Here is a 24330-nt window from a genome sequence, read left to right on the forward strand (position 1 = left end):
TGTATTTACTTAATGCCTCAGATTATTGTATATGTCACATCTTTCCAACTAGAAGACAAGCTCCTTTAAGGGCAGTGACTAGTCTCATCAACATCGAATTTACTCCAACACCAGTGCTTTCAAAATGTGTGTTGCTTAGTATATGTCTGATCGTAAGAAGTTATAGAAACAATTCTACTCTAACTAAATAATAATGATACTACTACTACTATTTCTACTACTACTGCTAATAAAATGTATGAAATAGAGTATAAATGGGAAAATAAAGATCACACTGGAAATCCCAGACTATAAAATGAATGATCCCAAAGCCACTGGCCAATCCATCGACTGTAAACAGTTACTTGTGAATTGGTCAACATTTAAATGCATAATTGAGAGAAGGGCTAAAACAAATTTTATTACCAAAAAACACAATTTTTATACCTACAATTTTTGAGCTCAACTAACCTGTAGTTTTAACAGAAATAGATGAGATTCAAAGTATTCATTCAGTTTCCTAAGTGATCCATTCCCTATCTTTCCTTATGAAACAATCAGTTATAACTCTAATAATTTGTCAAGGATTCACCAATCTCTACTTCCTTTATTTTCCAAGGTTTGGTATCATTACAAAATCAAGTCCTTTGGCGGAATTTAATAGTTTCAAAATCCCTCATCAATATTATTCACTGGGATAAAATAATATGAAAAGTTAACAAACACTGACTATGTGCTGAGAAATGATCCTTCAGTGATTCACTCCAGGTGGAGACTAGCCTTCAGGCTACACCTGAGGTAGAATTTGAATTCCAAAGTGGACCTTTAAACCACAGCTCATCTTCTCTTTTTAAAACCATCAGAAAGAAGCCTGTTGCCTGACCTTTGAGATTCTGCAAAGAGACCATATTTAGATCTTTTGTCTCTTTTAACTTCCCTAGTCCCCTTCTCTACTTTCAGAATAGTGATTCCCAGATAAGTACAATGAGTTCAAACAGTGTGGTTAAAGGGGTAATTAGTCTGCTCTGCAGCCAAGTTACTCACAGAATAAATAAGTTGGCTTTCACAGTGGTTAGCTTCTTCCTGGGCTTTGTTTAGAGGGGTCTCAGCTCAAGCAAGCAACCTGTCAGCAGCCTGAAATAACTCTGTGGAAATCTAATGGCATATATGTAAAATATGTCTATGAAACCTTTTATTCAATCTTAGGTGCATAATTTTACTACTTCTTTAGGCCTGGAAAAGGATATTCAGCCACAAAAGGACAGAAAAGAAAATGTGTATAATACCTCATGCCCTCCTCACACCCTAGAACCTTATTTTACCCCTGTTTCATCAGAAAATGATGTATACTGTAAGAAACATTTTTTAAATTAGTTGATCAAATATTTAAGTGCACTAAGTCTCTGTATTTATTAGAGCAAATATAGTTACCTTTCTGTCCCTTTCTAAAAGAAAGCAAAAGATACAGTTCTTTTTTCTTAAGACTCAGGGTTTATGGATATTAATTATTACACTATATTGACACCCAGACATGTTTATAGGAGGCTTTTGAGACATACAGACCTATTTATTCCCATACCAAATGGCACTTCTTTTTCCTCTGCCTTCTGCTTGTATTTTTTCTGTTGCGATTATATCCCACTGAGGCTGCTACATGTCTTTGTTTGATTTGAGGTTCTGAAGGTAAGACTGTATAGTCTCCTTTTTACAGAATAATAATGGGTTTTATGACTGTTTGCCTTCAGAAGCCTCTTTTTCCACTCATTCTCATTTCATATCTATGGTGAGGTGTCTAAAACAGATGAGTTAGTTCTGAACTGGTGATATATAAATCAATTATTATTTGATTCATATTCAAAGCAGCTCCTCCTAAAATAGCGGCCTTCCTGCCTGTGGGATGTAGTCTAACCTACTGCCTGGATCTACACCCACCAACATCCATATTTTGTCTATTGTTACCTTGGACACTTGTAGGAACTGAGTGAGTTTCTGTTTCTATAGTGTCCATTGACAGACAAATGAACAAAGAAAATATGTCACATATGTAGAATGGAATGTTATTCAGCCTTAAAAAATAAGGGAATCTTGCCATTTGCAACAACTTGGATGAACCTTGAGGGCATTATGCTAAGTGAAATACGTCAGAGAGACAAAGACAAACACTGCATAATCTCACTTTTACGTGTAATCTAAGCTGCTCTCACAGAAACCGAGTAGAATGGTGGCCGTCAAGGGCTGGGGAGTGGAGGAAATGGGGAGTTGTTGGTCAAAGGGTATAACCTTCCAGTTATAAGATGAATAAATCCTGGGAGTCTGATGTACAGCATGCTGACTATAGTTAACAACACTCTATTGCATACTCAAAAGTTTCTGAGATAGTAGATCTTACATGTTCTCATCACACACACACACACACACACACAAAAGGTAATTGTGTAAGGTCATGGATGTGTTAACTAACCTTATTGTGGTAATCACTTTGCAATATATACATGTATCAAATTATGATGTTGTACACCTTAAACTTATACAGTGTTATATGTCAATTATATCTCAATAAAACTGGAAAGAAGAAAAAGATTCACATGGAGAAGGGTGAGGCTGGTAGAAAAAAGCCACTGCCTTGAGCAGTACCGAGGTGGGCGGAAAGCCATGGGCCTCTATTAGCACTGCTGGGTAGGTTCTGTTCCCACGTGTGGGGAGGGGGTAGGACAGCACAGCTGTTGTGATCCTTACTGCAGGCCCTAGGCAGCCTCAGGCAACTTTTCAAAGTTAGATGCTGAAAACCAATAAATGAAACTATAAGGAAGAATTACATAAATGCCTTTATTCTACTTCTGGTCCTCTTGGCAACTTTTTCCATCTAAAAGCTGCACCCTGCAGTTCTCAGAGCAGGAACATTAACATGGATCAGAAGTTTCCAAACTTTTCATCATCAACCCCTACACCAAAAGAAAAGTTGAAATTTTATGACCCCTAGTATATGAAGTATCTTGTGTGTTTTTAACATTTATCAAGAGAACATTTAACAGTTACCTACTATGTGCCAAGAGAAAATAAAAATAAGACACAAACTTTCAATGCAGACTTTGTTCCGGTATTATTCTTCGTTTTGACTTCAGTATAAGAACTATTGAGCTATTTGCTGTCCCAATAAGGGGATAAGCAGACGATTACAGAATCCTGTGATCTCTTCCCAAGTTTGCAACTATAGGGTTGGTCCTAGAATTGCTCAATAACTTTGTATTTTGATTTAAGGGGAAAGTAAAAGACCTTCCTGTCCCAAAGTAACTCTGCTTTGTGGAGACTGGAGGTGCCCTGCAACTGACTCAAGATACTGTTTATTTGTTTAAACAGTTCAATGAGTAGTTTCTATTTAACAAGTGAGCACAAATTTTCACAACAGTACCTACCCCATGACATAGCTCAGACGAAAACTCTGAGGGAAAGGAAAACTATATGGGCAAAAAGTCCAGGTTCCATCCACTGTACATGGGATATTGATAGGCTTGTAAAACTTACAGAGGTACCTGGAGGTACCCAGGAGCCCTGGGTATTTAGTATACAGATCAGCAAAGGATGGTGGAAAATAAGACGACACCAGGTCAGGGGACAAATTAAGCAGGTGAAGCTGGTCCTTTATACTCTTTTCCCTTCTGATACACCACTGCTCTGTCATGTCCAGAATATGTTCTGTATCCTCAGTAGACCTACACACACACACACACACACACACACACACACACACGTGTAGCACACAAACATGCACGCATGCATGCATGTACACATACATGGACTTCCCAGTCTTCTCAGTTAAAATTCAGCTTGTAGTAACTAAAGAAAATTTATAATGCTCTATATTTTATAGACTTTAAAAATACTTGCACTTTAAGAGAAAACTTTTCATGTCTGAAAATCCTTCTCACGAAGGAAGTTATTTCTGATATTGGAGGTTGACAGTTTCACAGAGAAAACTTCAGGAGCACAGAGATATGCCTGACCCTCTCCACACGCACCATCTGGGGAGAATTCATCAACACAGAGGCTCAACCCCTCTGCTAAGTCAAAATCAAGTATACCAACATCATTATTTCACAGAGAATACCCTACCTCATGTCAGGCATTCATATGTATTTTATTTGTTGAAGGGAGGAAGAAGATATAAAGGAGGGAATCGTCCGAAATTACAGAGGACAGCATTTAAGTCAATATAGATATTTAAATTTAAGGTAAAATTAAATGATAATTTGAAATTATATGTGGAGTTTTATTTACTAAAGAATATTTTGGAAAGTTCAACTCCTATTTTCACTTATATTTTCAGAGAAGGTATTTGGTCCAAATGAAGAATACCTTCAATTATTGTTCTTTTATTGCAAGCAAAAAAGGATTTATACTTCTTTTCATGAAATATGGTTGTTTGACAACAGAAGGATAAATATTTTATATTTTTAGAAACAACAGTCAGGCTACTGATATTCTTAATTAGTTTTAATAAATCTGAATGCTTCTTATCATCTACTCTTTAGCTTGTACCTGAGGAGTTGAATACCTCCGGGAAGATACGTGCTCCAGACCCGTAAATATGCAGTTCACAGAGCCCACCACCACAGGGCAATAAAGAAGTCAAATCTTGAAACCATGGAGTGAAAATAGTGGGAGTTTAAATAAAAGCAACATTTCACAGTATGCTTTTCTGACCAACGTTATATCTAATAACTTAATGGATTGTATGTACATGGATTCTGAAAAGTCAGCAGCACACTTCACTGGTCAATTTCTATGATAAGGGGAACGTAATTGGAGTGTAGAAAAACAGTATACTTACATCTTAAAATTCCACCCCTACAGAATCTACTACTCACTATTGAAAAATGGTAAGAAGAATGGCTTTCTGTGTCTCAGTCACCAGTTAACATTTTCAAGAGTAGAATTTATCTTCCTATGATGCTCAAATACACAGGAAAAATGCATATCTAGGACAATGGATAAACTCTATATGACATGTGAAAATAATTATTCAAATGGAAAAAGTAAAAGATCTACAAGGAACAGTTTTATATGCATTAGTGTGGATATATACATAAAGAGGCTCTAAGAAACAAAAAATCACTTCCAGGAAGTAATTTTAGATAGAAGAGAATTAACATGGATGAGGAAGAAAAGAGAGTTGGTTTTAAGAAAGTTTCATTTACTTGTTTTTTTGTGTTTATTTATTTGTTTTATTTATTTGGTCTTTGGAATATAAGGAAACAGTGGCTTTCACATCCGTATCCCAGTGGAACAAAGGGACCGAGGTCTATACTGGAGCCCAGCCATTGTTTGACTATCTTGTAATAATACTGGTGAAATACAGCCAAATCGTTTGAACTACAAGCATCCTCTCTGACAATAATCTTAAGACATCAACATTATAAATTAAAGAAAGGAAAGAGAGAATACTGTTTTCTTTAGAGAGAAAATACAGATTCTGGATCAAATCAATAATGTCAGCAAACCTCACGGGTATAAAATATTCTGCTGTCTATCATTTAGATCATGCCTCTAGAAGAGGGAAACTGGGTGATAATTTCCCCAGATTTTATATTTAATTCAAATATTTTAGGTAAGAGGCATCTCTAGTAAAGCACTGTATCATTGATTTTTTCCAATAGGATAGCTCACAGGAGTTCCTCTTTCCTTCTCAAATACATATGGGGAAATGGAACTGGGTGTGGGTTAGAGGAACTATCTAAATAGAGCATAGTAATCAACAGTTTGTTTTTTAAAAATAGAAATTTCTATTTAAATTGTTTCCAGAGACAGAAACACACAGAGACAATTCCATGTGACAACAGTGGAAGAGACCAGAGTGATGCAGCTGCAAATCAAAAAATGCCAACACCAGTGATTGATGGCCACCACCAGAATCTGGTTAAGACAAAGAAGGATCCTCCCCTCGAGGCGTCAGAAAGAACATGGCCCTCTCAACACTCTGAGTTTGATCTTCTGGCCTCTAGAGCTGTGATAAAATAAATTTCTGTTCTTTTAAGCTAACAAGTTTGTGGTATCTTGTTATGGTAGCCCTAGAGATAACAGTATTTGATTCCTGAGATGGCAACTGTATTCTGGCTATGTAATGACTATTCCAAGATGATCAACAGACACAAAGATAAAGAAAGGCAAAACTGAGACTAAGCCCAGTTCTTTTTATTCCCAGAAGAATAAATGATTTTTTAATTAATTTAGATCTCTTTGTCTAACCCCTCTGCTTTTCAAAAGACTATGTGCGACCAATCGAATATTAATATGTTATACTTTCCTTTTACTTCATCTCAAATTATTTCTAATTCCCCTTATGAGTTCTTACTTGACCCATGAATTATTTAGGAATATATTGTTGAATTTCCATTTGTGATTTTCAACAAATTTCTTTCTGTTAACGATTTCTTATTGCATTCTGTTGTCATCTGAGAGCACTCTTTGTATTGTTTATATCCTTTAAAAGTACTGAAATTTGTTTTATGGCCTAGCATATAGTATATCCATGTGCATTTGAAAAGAATGTATATTCTGACGCTGTTGGGTGGAAGGTTTTATAGATGGCTGTTAGGTCTAGTTGATTGATAATGCTGTGCAAGTTTTTTTTTTATTTTCTTGTTGATTTTCTGTCTGTTCTGCTATTGAAAGAAAGGTATTAAAGTATCCAACTATTATTGTAGAACTGTCTGTTTCTCTTTTCTGTTGTGTTGATTTTGCTTCATTGTATTTTGAAGTTCTGTTGTTAGGTGCATATAAGTTTATAATTATTATACATTCTAGATGGTATAATCATTTTATCAGTTTAAAATATCTTTGTCTCTAGTAAAAATTTTCATCTTAAAATATATTTTTTTCTGATATTTTCTTAGCCACTCCAGTTTTGCTGTTGTTGTCTTGTTTTGTTGTGTTGTTACTGTTATGGTATATCTATTCCAACCCTTTTACACTTCACCTATATATTTTCTTGACTCTAAAGTGGGTCACTTTCTTGTTGATGTTATATACATATATAACTGTATATTACATTCAAAAATTACATACATAATAACAAATTATGGCAGACTTTGAACTGGACCTTTTATTTTTTTCGGTACGCGGGCCTCTCACTGTTGTGGGCTCTCCCGTTGCAGAGCACAGGCTCTGGACACGCAGGCTCAGCGGCCATGGCTCACGGGCCTAGCCGCTCCGCGGCATGTGGGATCTTCCCAAACCGGGGCACGAACCCGTGTCCTCTGCATCGGCAGGCGGACTCTCAACCACTGCGCCACCAGGGAAGCCCTGAACTTCACCTTTAAATGAGTATGATTTAGACAGTAGAGCTTCCCTACCAAATGCAAATAACTCACTTGAACTCTCTTTTTTGTAAAGGACAGACCAATTCTTCCAAGGGGAATTCTTGAACTCATTAGATATGTGATATTCATTATAATTAGTTGCATTTAACACCACAGAAAGGACTTGATCAAAGGCTATTTTACTCTTTTCTTCCTCACTGGATGATTAGCTAGGTTCATTGTTAAATGGAAGATATACTCTAGATATTTCAATGTAGGGCATCTCTTCCTTTCAAATCTCAGAAAGAAAGGTGTGCTTCAGTTTCCCTGCAGAAAGCTCTAGTATCTTGCCCCCCTTTTGAAAGAGGAACTAATCCTTCTTTCTCTATTCTTCTTTGTCTTCTTCCCTTCATCAGCAATGAGCCTCTTTATCATTTTTGTCAGCCCAAAGAATAATTTTTCTCTTTCCAGGCCATTCAAAAATTGTACACTACAAAGTAAACGGGAAGAGCTTTATTTATAAAAATAAAACAGCTATGGCATTAGTTCTTAAAGAGTATAAAATTTTGATCCCTCATTCCAACAAAAAGTCTTGTTAGCATTTAGGGTTCAATGAGAGGCAATAAACAAAAATGTTTTGGTGACTCATTTGACATCTTTACTAATAGGTTTGAATTCATACTGGTGAATATCAGACATATTTGTGTTAGGCAATTAAAATTAAATTATATCTAGACGTCTTTTAAATTACCATATTAACATTAACAAGTAATCTTAGAACTCATCTTGAAAGTAAAAGGTACTTTTATACTTTATAATGAAAAAATCAATAAAATGTGCCTTTATGCAGAGAAAATGTAATTATAATACCAATTAATGTTAACTGGTCACTTTTTTATTGAAGTAGAGTTGACATACAATATTATGTTAGTTTCAAGTGTTCAACATAGTGATCCAACATCTAAATACATTTGAATTGGTCACCATGATAAGTCTAGTAACCATATATCACCATACAAAATTATTACAGTATTATTGACTATATTCCTTATGCGGTAGATTGCATCCCCAAGACATTTATTTTATAACTGGAGATTTGTACCACTTAATCCCCTTCACCTATTTCTCTCAGTCCCCTATCCCCCTTCCCCTCTAGTAATCACCAGTTTGTTCTCTGTATCTACAAGTTTGTTTCTGTTTTGTTTTCTTTGCTTTATTTTTTTAGATTTCACATATAAGTGAAATCATACAGTATTTGTTCTTCTCTGTCTGATTTATTTCACTTAGCACACCTAGTACTCTAGGTCAATCCATGTTGTTGCAAGTGAAGATATTTCATTCTTTTTTAGGACTAAGTAATATTTCATTATATATATGTGTATATATACACATCTTCTTTATCCATTCATCTATTTATGGACACTAGTTTCTTCCATATCTTGGCTATTATAAGTAATGTTCCAATGAACAGAGGGGTGCATACATCCTTTCTTATTAGTGTTTTTGTTTTCTTTGGATAGATACTCAGAAGTTGAATTGTTTCCTCATATGGTAATTCTATTTTTAACATTTGGGGGAACCTCTGTACTGTTTTCCATAGTGGCTGCACCAATTTACATTCCCACTAACAGTGCACAAGGGTTCCCTTTTTGATGATGGCCATTCGGACAGGTGTAAGGTGATATCTCACTGTGGTTTTGATTTGCATTTCCCAGATGATTAGTGACATTGAGCATCTTTTCATGTGTCTTTTGGTCATTTGTATGTATTCCCAAAGCAATGTAACCCCGATCAAAATACCAATGGTATTTTTCACAGAATTAGAACAAATAATCCTAAAATTTGTATAGAATCATCCAAACAAACAAAAAACCTCCAATAACCAAAGCTATATTGAGAAAGAAAAACAAAGCTGGTGGTATGACATGCACTGATCTCAGACTATACTACAAAGCTATAGTAATCAAAACACTATGGTATTAGCATAACAACAGACACATAGGTCAGTGGAATAGAATACAGAGCCCGGAAATGAACCCACAGTTATGTGATCAATTAATCTACAACAAAGGAGGCAAGAACATACAATGAAATAAAGACAATAAATGGTGTTAGGAAAATTGGACAACTACTTGCAAAAGAGTGAAACTGAATTATTTCCTTACACTATACATAAACATAAATTTTAAATGGATTGAAGACTCACATTTAAGACCTGAAACCATAAAACCCCTAGGAAAAATACATTGACATTGATCTTAGCAATATTTTTGGGGGGTCTATCTCCTCAGGCATGGCCAACAGAAGTAAAATTAAACAAGTGTGATTATATCAAACTGAAAACCTTTTGCAGAGAGGAGAAAACCATCACAAAATGAAAAGGTAACTTACTGAATGAAAGATTTTTTCAAATGATATATCTGATAAGGAGTTAATATCCAAATTATCTAAAGAAATCATACAATCTAATATCAAAAACCCCCAGATATTCCAATTTAAAAATGGGCAGAGAACCTGAACTGGTTACTTTTTAAAGTGTTTGATACAGTACTTAGATGCGTTCTTTTTTCATTAGCCTTGAATATCAATACTCTTAACATCTCCGTTTATAAATGAAGAAATTAAGGAATGGAGAGATAAATGACTTGTCTAAGGTACAAAGCTTAGTACAAAAAAGATTATACTAAACCAGACCTCTGATTCAGATTCCTATACTTTAATCATTATGGCTTACTGCAGAAGATTAGAGACAGAATTTGACATTGAAAGCTTAGATTCCAGTTTTTAATGAGACTTCTTCACCATGCCTTTATGTCTAAGGGAAAAAATTCTGGTCTGTACTGCCATTAATGATAATACTGCTTTAGAGAAATGTTCTGGAGGGAAAGGATATTATTCAAATTTATTTTTAAAGTTTTTTTTTTTTTGGTTTGACTTTGTTTCTTAATTTTCTCATGCTAGGATGGGAGGGCAAACCAAACCTAAACTAACAATACCAACTATACGTGTGTGCTTGTGAGTGTGCCTGTACTTATAAGTATGAAAATACAACTTACAAGAAAAGGCAAGGCCAGAATCTATAAGGCTAAGGATTTTGACTTTATCTTAGATGCAAGAGAAAGCAATTAAATGAGAAGATAGTTGTGTAGATACTAGGCTGTTCAAGTAGAGCAAAGGAGAAATGGTAGTGGCTAAGATGGTGGCAATGAAAATGAAGAGAAACATTATATATGTGATGAGAGAGAGAGATAGAGAGATGAGATTCCAGAGGACCTAATGATACAGTCTATGCAGAAAGTGAAGAAAAGGAAGGAATTGAGGATCATTCCCAGGTTTTTTGCATTGAGTTACTTTTTGTGTGAATCATGGCACCATTCACTGAGGAAGAAAAGATTTGCAGGATGGGACAGTTTGGAAGAAGGAATAATTGAAGTTTCATTTTAGACATCTTAGTTGTAGAGACGTCAAGCAGTGTTCCTCATATTTCTCCAATGAAAAGAATCACCTGGGGATCTTATTGCACATATGGATTATCACCTTTTCTGCTAGAACTTCTGGTTTGGTAGTCTGAGTTGAACACAAAGTACTGGATTTTCTCACACTGCAGAAGAAAAAAAAACACACTGAAGGAGGTGGGAAAGAGCTAACCTAAGTAACTTTGGAAAACAGTATTTTAATATACTGTAATTAACCATGCACAATATATACTGAAAAGCTAAAGACAAAAAGAAATGTACACAAATATTGAACTTGTTAGTAAATTTATTTTTCACACGTGTACAGGTTAATGATTTTTAAATATTTTATGTGTATTCCAGAATTGAGCAAATGACTAAATAGACTGCAAATAATGAGAATCAGGTTTCTAATTGTTAAAGAGTGACAAATAAGGAAAGGGTAAGGGAGGCTAGAATAAACCCTGTGGTGTTGCATTGGAATCAAGGTATCAATTTGAATTCATATATCAATTTGAAGTTATATATATATGTAGATAGATGATAGATAACGTGTGTGTGTGCACACGTGTGTGTGTATACACACACACCCAGATAGATAATATGAAAATAGAGATACTTGTATATTTTTATGTATTCGTATATATATTTTTAGCTCTCTCTGCTGAAAACACAATGAGGTAGCTTGGATAGTGATAAATCCACCTCATACCAAGATTCTGGTTTCTGAATACCATTATTAATGCAAGGAACAAGAACTCCATGGAGAAATGACTGATTCAAGGCTGAGACAGAGGAAAGTAAAAGATGGGTCTGGAGCATTTTGTGGTGTCAGAAAGTAAGATATTACTCCAAAAATTGTATGGCCATGTAGGAAAAATATAGGAGACAGCTGGAAGGAGTACCAGTGACCAAATATGGAACACTTTGAGAAACAAAACTATTAATGATAGTAATAAATTTTAACCCGTAGAATAAAATAAATATCCACAAGTTCACACTGATGTATGTATATATATGAACAAATAACCAGATAAATACATAAATGAACGAGAAGAACAGCTCTTTCTTATACTCAAATTATAGTTAATAAATGTAGAGGGAACGATGGGAATAGAAAATGAACAATCATCAAACACCACAGTAACTGGTGGAGTCAAAAATTATTGATGGATGCTAAAATTAGTATGGGAAAATTAAACAAGAAGCAGAATATTTGAACAATCTCAAATAATTACAAAGGGAAAAATAGTGATTTTGCAGCTATCATTATAACTAAGTCATCAAAGTTAGCATCCCCAGTAGTGAGACATACAGATGTTTGTACCTCTAATATGTACTGAAAATGGCATAATCTCTCTCCTGAAGTGTTCTTGTCAAGAAATTCATATCCTCAGTCTAACCATGAGAAAATATCAAACAAACCCTATTTGAGAAAAATTCTACAAAATGACTGCATAAGATTTTCCATTAGTTCAAGGTCATAACAGACAAAAAAAGACTGAGGAACTATCCTAGATTAGAGAAGAATGGGGAGATATGACAAGCAAATGCAATAAGGGATCCTAGATTTGAATCTGGACCACAAGACAATAGGCAATATTTGAATACGTGTCTATAAATCGTTAGTAGCATTGTGACAATGTAAACTTTCTGCTTTCAATAATTATACTCTAGTAATATAAAATGTTAACATTTGGGGAAGCTGAGTAAAGGGTATATGGGAACTCATACTGCTATGTTTGAAGTTTTTTGATAAAGAAGATTTGATAACACAGTTTTATAAAAATTTAGTTTGGACATTTCTGAACCTCTTTTTTGTTTCCTTATGGAAGAAAGTTGCTTGTTTAGGGATAATACTAGTTCAATGGGGGTAAGACTTACACAGGACCAACCCTAACATTCATAGTGTGTGGCACAGGAAACAACTTTGAAGGGCCATTTCAAGGAACAATATACTTAAGTGTATACAATGAGTAAAATGGATGAACTACACAAATTAATGAGTTGAAAAACCAGAGAATCATAGAATTTTCTCACTGTAAAGGCTCTTACTTTCATAACTTTTCATAACTTTTCAGTTCCTATGGGTAAATACCAAAGAGCATGATTACTAGATCACTGTATGGTAAAAGTACGTTTATTTTGTAAGCAACTGCCAAGTATCCCGCTCGCCACAAATGAGAATTCCAATTGTTCCGCATTATCACCAACTTCGGTTTTCAGTTTTGGGATTTTAGCCATTTAAATAGGTGTGTAGTGGTATCTCATTATTGTTCTAATTCAAAATTCACTGATGACATGGAATGTGTAGCATCTTTTCATATGCTTATTTGCCATGTGTCTATTTTCTTTGTTTAACCATAGTAGTTTTGTTGTTTTTTTTTAACCAAGGCCTGCTAACTCTTGTCCTCCTGTGTCTATTTATATTGTCTTTTTTCTTTCTTTCTTCTTTTTTGAACATTTGATCATTTAGTCTTTTTCCTGGTTATGTCCTATTATTTTTTATACTAAAACTGGGCTTAACTTATTTTAGGAAACTATAAAGATACCTCCACATTCTGGATGTTGTTATCTTTCTCTTGAAAAGATTTACTTTGGCCCATGGCAGACAGTTACTATAGGGACTGGTAACCTTAGTCCATTCTCAGTTTGAGCTCATTCAAAGCCGTTTTTCAGTCTGTGTGAAGGTTGGTCTATTTCTGTCTTGTCCTTCCTCTATGGGTGTTGCCCTTTGGGATTACCATGTGAATGTTTGGATTCTCCCTATTCCCAACTACCCTTGTATTTGTTAGGCTTTAAATGTAATGGTTCCCGCAGCCCTGTGAGACTAAAGATACACTTAGCTTGTCATTCCATTAGTTGTTGCCTTTAGCTTGAGCTGTTGCCCATTGGCTTCTGTGGTTACAGTCTTTTGAACTCTTTGGCTTTTCAGCTCCTAGGCTGTATGAGCTGAATCAGCAAATGCCCCAAGGACAAAAGCTGCACCAAGTGTCAAGCTTGCGTCTGTGTTTCCCTTCTCTCCACAACTTGGCTCACATGTCTTGGTGTCTCTCTAACATTCAGATGCCAGCGAACAGATGTTTTCTTACTTTATCCAGCTTTTCTAAAATTTCTTTACACTTCACCTGATCTTATGTTATTATTGAACTATCATCTCAATTACCCCAGGAAGAAAATTTACAATTTTATGTTTTATTTTTTTATTTTCTATATTACCTCAGTTTCTGTAGAGACCTTTTACCTCACTGTTCGGTCTAGTTCCTGTGTTAGCAGTAAGATGGAGATAAGGTGGAGGCTAAGAATACTGGGGGGAAATCACTGATGAATGATATGTCTCGTTCTTTTTGTTTTTTCCTCTCCTTATTTATTACTCTGGCAGCCTACACCTGCCTTTCTTCATTTGACCCAGTTGCCCAAATAAGAAACCCACTCTGGCAAAGACCTGACTTTACTCTCATAAATGTCTGCATGTTAGGATTAGCTAGATGATGAACACCATGCCAGAGTTCTTTGTGTGAGACTTTTGCAGACTTTTGTTAGCCCTTTAGTTTGCCTCTTGCAAACGCTGCTCAGATTGTTGAGGTTTTCTAAGATTCTGTAGGTCAAACCTCTCTACCTGCATACCAGATGAGCCCTTCTCTCTTTCCTGACTTCACTTGTGGGAGGTTAGCCCTCGGTTCTTCTTTTTCCCCATCCAATCATAATTGTTCATGAATTCCAAAAGGCCCTCAAAATATCTGTCGTCCCTTTCTCTCTTCTCTTTTTTATCAACCCTGTTAAATATTAACCATATATTTGCATACCTCTTTCTTACTTACAGTGGAATATTGGAAGGCTTGATCATTAAGTGTGAGCCCCACCAAATTAGGACTCATACAACACTCTCCTCCAGGCCAAAACTTCTGATATCCACTGGGTTTTTTTATACTATCTTATATGTATCTAAATTTGTAATGATTTACTTAATTCCTGAGTTACGTGACAATAAGAAATCAGTCAAATTAGCACTACAGAAGTGCAGCTTAGACCTAGGGACCAGAACCAAGGACCACAAAAACCTGTGAACCAATAAGTTTCACTTGTACTTCATGTTTAACAACTGCTGAGGGTGAATGGGAAGTGAGGGAAAAAGAGTTTAACTTCATATCACAGAAACTTGCACTAAAATGAAGAGGAAAATGACCCAGTTCCTGGTTCAAGTCACTGCAATCTGCTTCAATAAATAATAACAGCACACAAGGAAAACAAACACTCTATGACAGGAACAATGGATAATTAATTACCAGATCAGGGAGGACAGATTACACTTGCTATGGGATTTCATTAAAGAAGGATTCCAAAAAGTACTGGCTTCTTCTGAGAAGACTTCTCAGAACAGGTAGCATTTAAACTGAGTCTTGAACAAGTATATAGAGGGTAGGGAACAGGCCTTCCGGGCAGGGAACAGGCACAGTGTCAGGAATGGCACAAAGGCCTTATGGAATAGGGGACAAAACTGGCTGAACACAGGAGTGCTACGTGTTGGGGAATATGGGGGAAGGCTGGCTGAGGTTGGTTAAATGAAACATAATTAGATGGAAGAGAAAGTAGGTGGAAAGACACATGGAAGACTGTGGAAAGCCCCTGAAGATGGAGGTCAGCATAATAATATGAAGAACTCAGTGGTACTTTGACACTGTATGAATGTCTAGGTTTAAAAAATCAGGAAAACACAATAAAAGAATAAACTACTGATATAATGATATGTAACCAGAGGCCAGATACCAAAGAATACACACTGTGTGTTTCCACGTATGTCATATATGGTGATAGATAGAGGTCAGCTTAGGTGTTGCCCTGGTAGAGTATGGAACAGAAAGAAGTAACAGAGAACCGTATAGGGTGTTAGAAATATTTTATAATATCTTGATCTGGTGTTGGATACATGGGTGCATAGAGGTGTAAAAATTCAGTTATTAGCAATGCAGTTAACCTACTAGAGTTTTTTTTAATGTATGCGTACATTAAAAAAAACTCTAGTAGGTTAATTAGGCTGTCAGTTGTATGAAGTAAATTTTGGTCAAGGAATAGCCAAGGTAGTAATGCAGTAATAAGTTATAAATGTACTCACTGTGCTCTAGAATGTCACAATTGGAATACAAGAAATATGTGTAAGAAAAAAGACAAGTATTGAATATTGATGGTTGGATGAGCTGAATAAGTTAGATCACTCTACTTTCAATTTAAGAACTTGGCCAGTGTTTGGATACCTTTGAACAAAGAAAAAAAAGAAATACAATTTTTATTACGCATATGCTATGTATCAATCCCTGACTTATATTTTGACACATATAAACATGGGAAATATTGCACCTTGTAACTGAGACAATGAAGATGAGTGAGGTAGCTGGTTTTGACACTAGAGGCTGAGAAAACCATCAGCTCATAATCATAAGAAGTCTGAAGTCGGAGGAAAGAATCAAGAGGAAATAGTGGTAAGTGCCAGGAGCTTCTGGAAACTACATCAGAGATGAAGACTCCAGGATTGTTGAGCTTTCTAAGAGTCCCAATAACTCAGGTAAAAACAGAGGGCTTAAAACTGAATCCTGGGGATATATGTATGCATATAGCTGATTCACTTTGTTATACAGCAGAAACTAACACAACACTGTAAAGCAATTATACTCCAATAAAGATGTAAAAAACAAAACTAAAAAACTGACTCCTGCAAAGTAACAATTGTTAGGACAAACAGTAAAGAATTATAAGAAAAATAATCACATGCCTGTCCCAACAGAGAAATATCCTAAGCTCCATCTCACCATTTCTCCGATTGGCCTTTCACAAAATACAGTCCCATCAGCTGAATATAGGTTTGTCAAGTAACTGTGAGTAAGACTGAATTAAACAAAAATAAATCAATTCCTTCCTCCAAAACTTTTCAGAGTATGTAATGTAACAAAGTGAAACTTGAATTTCATGTCGGGATGTAGAGTACAGCTCTTCCCAAATGCTTCTGTCTTGTAACTACATTAACATCATCTAAAACCAGTGTTCTGCAGGACAGAGATTGTGAAACGCTGCTCTCATCATGTAAGATATCAAGTCTTTCTGAAAATCCATTCTTCCTTCTGCCCTTTCTCGTGTTGTCCCTGTCACCTGGAATGTCTGTCCTAAGCTCCACCTGCCAAAACCCTACCCATTTTTAGGATCCAAGAGATAATAAAAGGCTTACATTACTGAAAGGCAGAGAAAGAAATCCCTTCCTAGGGATCTACATTTCCTTCCTAGGGAGAAGAAAAATTGTAAAGTATACCACAGTGACCTTAAGTCTATGAATGTAACTATGTTGTGTTACTTTGAGTTCTGTAAAAGTCAATGTGCTACAATATACATGGATATGAATGTTTGATCGCTTACAAGTAGAACTTGCTGATAACTTTCATCATGAGCGAGGTTAATGATTAAGGGAGCCATTGTATTTGGCTCAGCCCTTATAACTAGGGAATACTAAAATTGGAAAGGTCCCTAGATATTAGCAAATCTATCCACCTCATATTCTAAGTAAGGAAACTGAGACCTTCATAGATTGGATATTTATATTAACAAAGGAAAAGGATATAAGATTGGCAGAACTACCTTTTAGATTAAGAATTTTGAGATTTTTATAGACTACTAGGACATTATGTCCACTGATATTGAGACAATGTGTTTCTTAGTCATCATTTTCTATTGCACTGACCAAGCAAGGTGGCAGTCAGTAGTTGTACAAAGGGAAAAAGAGAACTTTAGGAACTCCCAATTTATATACGCAGGGAAATTCATCATTCATGTTATTTAAGCTAACTGGATGCAGTTTATCAGCTACATTGAGGAATGGTGAAGTGTCTATACAATTAACATGTTAGTTTGTGTCATGACCTCCCTGTTGTTCAAGTGAGTTAACGGTTAGCACTCAACTAGGCACTTAAGAGTCCATTATAAATCTGGACTAAACGTTTATCTGTGGCATCTTTATTCTTCTTTGGTGCCCTTAGGCAGAATTAGCCCTCTTATGTTTTGAAGCTGGAGTACTTCTAGATTTAAGAATGGTCAGATTGAGGAAGAAGAGTCTTATGCCAGAGGTGAAAGAAGACTGATTATAATTACCTATTTTTAAAAATTCCAACCCTTTTCAATGTTCTAAAGTGATCAGGAAGTACATGGGTATGCTAGGAAGTAAGGGAGTCAAGCAACAATATTCTCTAAGAGTTTGTGGATGGCAATGAAGAGGAAAGGAAGATAGAGACAATCCTAGAAAAGGTTTTGGTTGGCCATAATAATGAAGTCAGAAGGAGAAGAAGAAGAAGAAGAAGAAGAATGACACATGCAATGGGAAAGAGAAAGCAAGAACAGAGAAGCAAAAGGGAGAGTAGAAAAATGAGACAAATTTGGAGAAGGAAATGAGGAAGAAAACTGGGTGAAAGAAGGAAGCACTGATGGTAGACCACTTGACACTCAAACATTAACACGATGCACATTTAAGATGTGTCATCCATGGCCATGGTCATTACCCTCAAATAGTTTATAGTACGTGTTTCAGAGACATTTATAAATTGAAAATACCATTAAAATAAGTGCCAGGGTATAAGTATTCATGGAATTGTATGGGAGAATAAAAAGTCCCCCGTCAAAGAGCCTTCTGAGACATCGGAAAAAAAGGAAAAACCTAAAAAGCATAAGACTCTTCCTATTTTCATTTCCAATGATACATCCCAATTTTGATGATCAATCAGCAATTTAAATATCAACTATAAACACAGTATTTTATGAGCTGCTATGCAGTATACTATACTAGAGCAATAGAACAGAGAGCACCTCAAACCCTCTGTTCCCTCAAATTGAAAGGCACGCTTCCTGACCCCTCCAGACCACTACTGGACACAGGGAACACACACTAATGTTTCAGGACCCCAACCAGCAGTCACCTGCTTTGTGATTACTTCCATGACACACCCTCACCAACACCACTGACTTTCCTGCTCCTACGGGACATGACATATATTTCCTATTTTAACACATACCACAGTGCATTATGATTGCAGGTAGATGTTCTAACAACTTGAAAGAGAATGATGACTTTTTTCTCTTTACATCTCGTTATTTCCCTACTCATAATATTTCTTGAAGAGAAACCATAAAAATATAAACAAACACAAAAAACAGATAATATACAAAACGTGTGCTTTGCACCTTAACACAAACTTAAGTAAAATTAGTTCTGACAGTATCCGGCATGACAAACTTCCATGGTACAAATGAGAATGGACCAAGGTTTGAGCAGGTACAGGAGACAATCCAGGCATGAACAACACCAAGGAAAGGTAGACAGGAAGTAACATGGTGTGTAGGAAATCACGAGGCCAGTCTGATGGGAAGAGACTTAAACAAGACTGAAACTCACTTTCTAAACCTCCATCTCCAACTGGACAATTCGCAAGACACAGGTGCACCAAAGTGGCCCAATATTCAATCCCTTTAATGGCGAGGAACAGTTTAAAATTTTATGGCTTTAGTTTGCCAAAAAGCAACTATCAAATGTTGGCAGGACACAATGAAGGCTTACCTTTGTTAACATAGTTAAGTCTCTCTCTCTCACAACTAGCCCACTTGGATCCACGTTCCTTAGCACACCCGACTCACTTACACAGCATTGATGAGCTTTACACAACTGGAAGATCACATCTTTATTTCTTATTGCAGGAACACAACATCTGGAAACTTTATTTCTATCGGAAGCTAAAGCAAAATTATTGTAAAATGAGTCATTTAAACCATACATTTTATCACCGTTAAAAAGCATCTGCTCTGTGCTAAGGATTAGAAATGACTCCTGTCCTTAAAGCCTCATTAAGGACGAAGATCTATAAACTCAAAATTTCAATCACATGAGATAAAGAACCATAACCTTTAAGCACAGAAGTGCCTATGGAGGCCAAAAGTTATAGCTAAGTGACGGCTTCATGATAACCCTGAAGTACAGTCGAGAAAGATGAGGCTATGCAGAGGTGGAGTAGGAGGTGCATTAACTGCAGAGGGAACATCTGTGAAAAGACACTCGAGCCTGACACCTGCTGGGCACTGTAAATACTGCAGGTGGGGATGACTAAAGACCAGGAGTCCAAGAGTGAGAAGAGACAGAAATAAAAATAGAGATGTTGGCCCAAGCAAGCCTGGGAGAGAGCATGGCTTGTATCCCACAGGTGATGAGGCCTGGGGCTACCACTGGCTGAGTAAGGGTGCCTCCGCTGATTAGAAAGAGGCGCCCCGCTGCTGAAGGACCAATTAGATAAAGGGAGTGATCACAAAAAGCTCCCCTTCCTCAGGGCCAAAGAGCCCCAGGAGGCTTGGCAAAGCACAGTTCAGATTACAGGCCTCTGTGCAGAGCACATGCTGGGCGGCTAGTATGCACTAACTCTGTGTGGGCAAGCCATTAGCAGCATTATTTTAGGCATATCTTGTCATGTTAGAAGATCACTCAACCCGAGTAGGCAGATGAACTTAGAGGAACTGAGACCGGGGCCGCAAAACCACCCAGCAGTTTCTACCATAGTCGGGGCAAAATGTAATGTGGATGAAGAAGCAAATTTAGGAGGAGGCCAAAATTTACAAGCTAGACCCACTGGATGAAAGTCATAAAGAAAGTTCAGTGAAGGAATTCTGAAGAGAATGGGCTCTGCATTTTTCTTACAATCAATGTAAAATATTAGGCAAAATTAAGTACAGTGGCTTTTAAGGTCCCTTCCAGCTCTAATTTCTTTTGATTTCTAACTTATTACTCTGGTTAAGTAAAGTCCCTTCAGAGGTACAGAACAGTTCCTACACCTGAATGGGATGCAAAGAAAAAGAATAATCTGACTTCTCTTCACCAGGGGATGAGTTGAACTGTCCTTGCAGAAGAGGTAACACATGGTGAGAACCCCAGATCCTAGAAAAGGGCCAGGCACACGATACGTATTCAGCTTTTTGAAAACAAATGAACAATCATTTCCTCTCCTACATCTTCACACCCTTTCTCTGCTGGCTGCTTTCTTTCAGCTTATAAACTTCCTCAATATACCCACTTCAAAAGCCCTCAGACCTATGATTCTTTGGATCTTGTTGTGGGTAACCTAAGTCTCTCCCATGCCTTCAAACACCTCTCCTCACCAAAAGCCCAGATCTGAACCTTGGGCCCAGACCTGTCTACCAGGCCCCTCTAAAGCACTGAAGATGAAGTAAGATCCTCTCCCCACCCCCAATCCCTTCCTACTGTGCTCTGTATCTCTCAAAAAGATGCAGCTGTAAACTGTCACCCACGCTTGCTGCCCTCCCTTTTCTAACTGGTCACCAGGCCTCACCCATTCTCTCTCAGATCTGCAAAATCCAGTCCAACCTTTTATAACTTAAGTGGGAACCTTAGATTACAATTCACCCTGCACCCAATCAAGTGCCTTGCACATGGAGGTCCGAGTGAGCCTCTAAACCACAAGTCCATCTCACTGTTCTTTAGGGTTTCCCACAGCCCTCAGGATAAACATCTAAACTTCTGACAGGACAAACAAGGCCCCCTTCTCTTGGGCCCCACTAAGTTTCCAGTATCAACTCTCATTTCTTTCCCAAACCCTGAGTTCCAGTCCTATACCTTAGTTTTGCCATATTTTCTTATATTTCTCAAACTTTGACACACACTGCTCCCTCCTGCCACCCCAGGACCTTCTACGTATCCTTAGAAAGGATGGCACCTCCTCCAAGAAGCCTACCCTGAACTTTCCCTTCCAAGATTCTGTGCTCTGCAAAGGGGAAAGATCGGGGGGAGGGATCCATTAGGAGTTTGGCATTAACATATACACACGACTCTGTATCAACTAGATAATCAACACGGACCTACTGCATAGCACACGGAACTCTACTCCATAGCCTGTAACAAACTGTGCGGGAAAAGAATCTGAAAAAGAATGGATACATGAATAACTAAACCACTTTGCTGTACACCTGAAACTAACACAATACTGTACATCAACTAACCTCCAATATAAAATAATAATTAAATTTTAAAAAAAGATTCTGTGCTCTGGAGCACCAGAACTCACTTCTTCCAGAGCACTGACTACTGTGCTTGTGTTTACCTGCCGCCCAGTAGAAGGGGAGATTACCTAGGGCAGAAGCATCGTCTCCAGCAGCCCTTGGTTCTGACAACTCATTCAAGTGCCAGGTTACTTTACACACATAACCTGCTTAATTAATTCTAAGAACCCACAGAAAGAGTGGTTTTTAATGTCATTTTACAAGTGTGGGGATTGCAGTTCAAAAGTAACCTGCCAAGGCCACAGACAGCATAAGCCCTGGAATTCAAACCCTAAGCTGCCTTCACACCAGTGCTCTTTCCACTATATGATACGACTACTGAAAAACAGATTTTTTTTCCTGAACCCTGTTTTAATGGAAAGGAAATGAAGCTGGGATATACCAATTTCCTAATCGCTTTGGCGTGTACCAGGCAAAGTCATTCAACAGACCAGGTAACATCTGTGGAACAATTAACGATGCTCCAAACTGTCCTAAGTGTTCTACATTGTAGGGTCTGCAAACATTAACACAGTGCGACCTTGTAACCTCCAGAGAGAGTGAGTCCTGTTCAGCCCATGCTACAGATGAGAACACTGAGACCTAGAAGCCTTAAGGCACTCGGCCGGGGTCACCGAGCCGGCAGGAGTCCTAGGCCGCACGCCCCATCCAGCGCACACACACCCGGGCACTGGGCACCGGTTCTAGTGCCCACCCTCCACCTTGCACCATCTAAAACCCCGCTTCGCAGCGCCCACATGAGAGCCCCTGGAAGCGGGAAGTACAAAGCTGTCTCAAACAGATGAACCAGTTTGCAGGGCAGAAGTTGAGACACAGATGTAGAGAACAAACGTATGGACACCAAGGGAGGAAAGCCGCGGGGGGGTGGGGATGGTGGTGTGCTGAGCTGGACGAGTCGGATTGACATGTATACACTGATGTGTATAAAATTGATGACTAAGAAGAACATGCTGTATAAAAAAATAAAGTAAAATTCAAAAATCAAAAGAAAGAAGAATACTGTCTACTGTCCTCCACGCCCCCTGGAACACTCACTGTAAATATCCAGGAGGTGCTTGCAGAATGAATGAATCAATGAACAAACAAGCTCACTCATTTCAAACGTGCAGTCACATGCGTAATCTGACCTTCTGAGAACTTAAGCTTCTGGAAGGAGCCCATTTTCTTAATGTATTCAGCATCGAGTCATCACAGAATATGAACTCTTATAAAGTACTGCCCCCTCACTTCCCATCAGAGAGCAAAATTCCTCAGCAGGGAAATGGGAGGGTAGCAGACATTACCCGCAAACTTTAGGAAGGCTGCGGCTCGCTGAGCACTTCACTAGGGCCCCTGACCGCCTGCCTGGTAGTAGGACAGACACACCAGGAACGGCTGCTGACCGGCAGAAAGAGCGCCCGGCCACGCAGGCAGCACACCCCGCACCCTGCCAAGCGAGGTCCGGCCAGCAAGGGAAAGACGCTCTCCACTTCAGAACCGCCCACCACTAGAAAGCCAGGTCCTGCCAGGGCCTGGACACACGAGGCCTTCCTTACAAGGGTTACAAATCTGTGGCCTTGCTCTGCCTCGAATAAAAGACAGTGACGGGGACAACGTGACCATCTCCAGATGAACTTCCAACTTCGTTTCAAGTGCCTGGGTGCTGGGTCACAGTGGATTTCTAAACTCTTCCAATATTCAAAAATATCAATTTCTAAGATGCAGGAGGGTTGTTAAACATACACTTAGCACAGACCCCAGTCCCACTCCTGAGTATTTTCTCAAGTGAGGTAAAAACCCAAGTTCACATGGAAAACTGCCCTGGGATGTTTACAGCAGCTTTATTCTTGATCCCCTCAAAAGTGGAAGCATCCCACAAGTCCTGCCACCCGCAGGCGAATGGACAAACGGAAAATGGAATACAACACAGCCAGAAAAAGGAGTGGCTTCTCATACCCGCAACAACAGGGATGACGGACTTCCCTGGTGGTCCAGTGGCTAAGACTCCGCGCTCCCAATGCAGGGGGCCCGGGGTCCATCCCTGCTCAGGGAACTAGATCCCCCACGCCGTTAACTAAAACATACTGCACGCGGCAATGAAGATCCCATGTACCGCAACGAAGACCCGGCACAGCCAAGTAAATAACTAACTAAATAAATATTTAAAACAACAACAACAAAAAAACAAACCCGGGAGGAATCTCGCATAGGTTTTGCTGAGCCAAAGCAGCCAGAATCAAAAAGCTACATGCTGTTGTTCCGTTTATCTGACTTTCTGGAAAAGCCAAAACCTTAGGGACAGAGAGGAGATTAGTGGCCAAGAGGCTAGAGGCACCCTGGCGCCAAAGGGCAGCAAATGGGATGACAGGATTGCTCTGCCGCCTGATGGCGATCACAACTCCTACAACTGTGCACTACAAGTGAACTATGCTTCACGGCTACTAAGGACACACAAATTATTACATTTTGAAAAATGCGCCGGCCAGCCATCCCGTGCATGACAAGTGCAGTAAGAGGGGCGGGGAGGCGAGGCA

General features: G+C 38.1%; 1 pseudogene across 1 annotated transcript in view; it reads right to left on the bottom strand.

Moving 5' to 3' along the window:
- LOC307065711 (3-hydroxyisobutyrate dehydrogenase, mitochondrial-like) overlaps positions 1-22978 on the bottom strand; it is a 28703-nt pseudogene extending 5725 nt beyond the window's left edge. Inside the window, exons 1-4 of the transcript in view lie at positions 22945-22978; positions 22432-22564; positions 22200-22313; positions 10812-10875 (exon numbers count right to left, since the gene is read on the bottom strand). The product of the transcript in view is annotated as a 3-hydroxyisobutyrate dehydrogenase, mitochondrial-like (transcript). The remainder of the gene's footprint in view (positions 1-10811; positions 10876-22199; positions 22314-22431; positions 22565-22944) is intronic.
- Between the last annotated feature and the right edge of the window lie 1352 nt (positions 22979-24330).

This window comes from Hyperoodon ampullatus (assembly GCF_949752795.1).
Source record: "Hyperoodon ampullatus genome assembly, chromosome: 2".
Taxonomy (NCBI): domain Eukaryota; kingdom Metazoa; phylum Chordata; class Mammalia; order Artiodactyla; family Ziphiidae; genus Hyperoodon; species Hyperoodon ampullatus.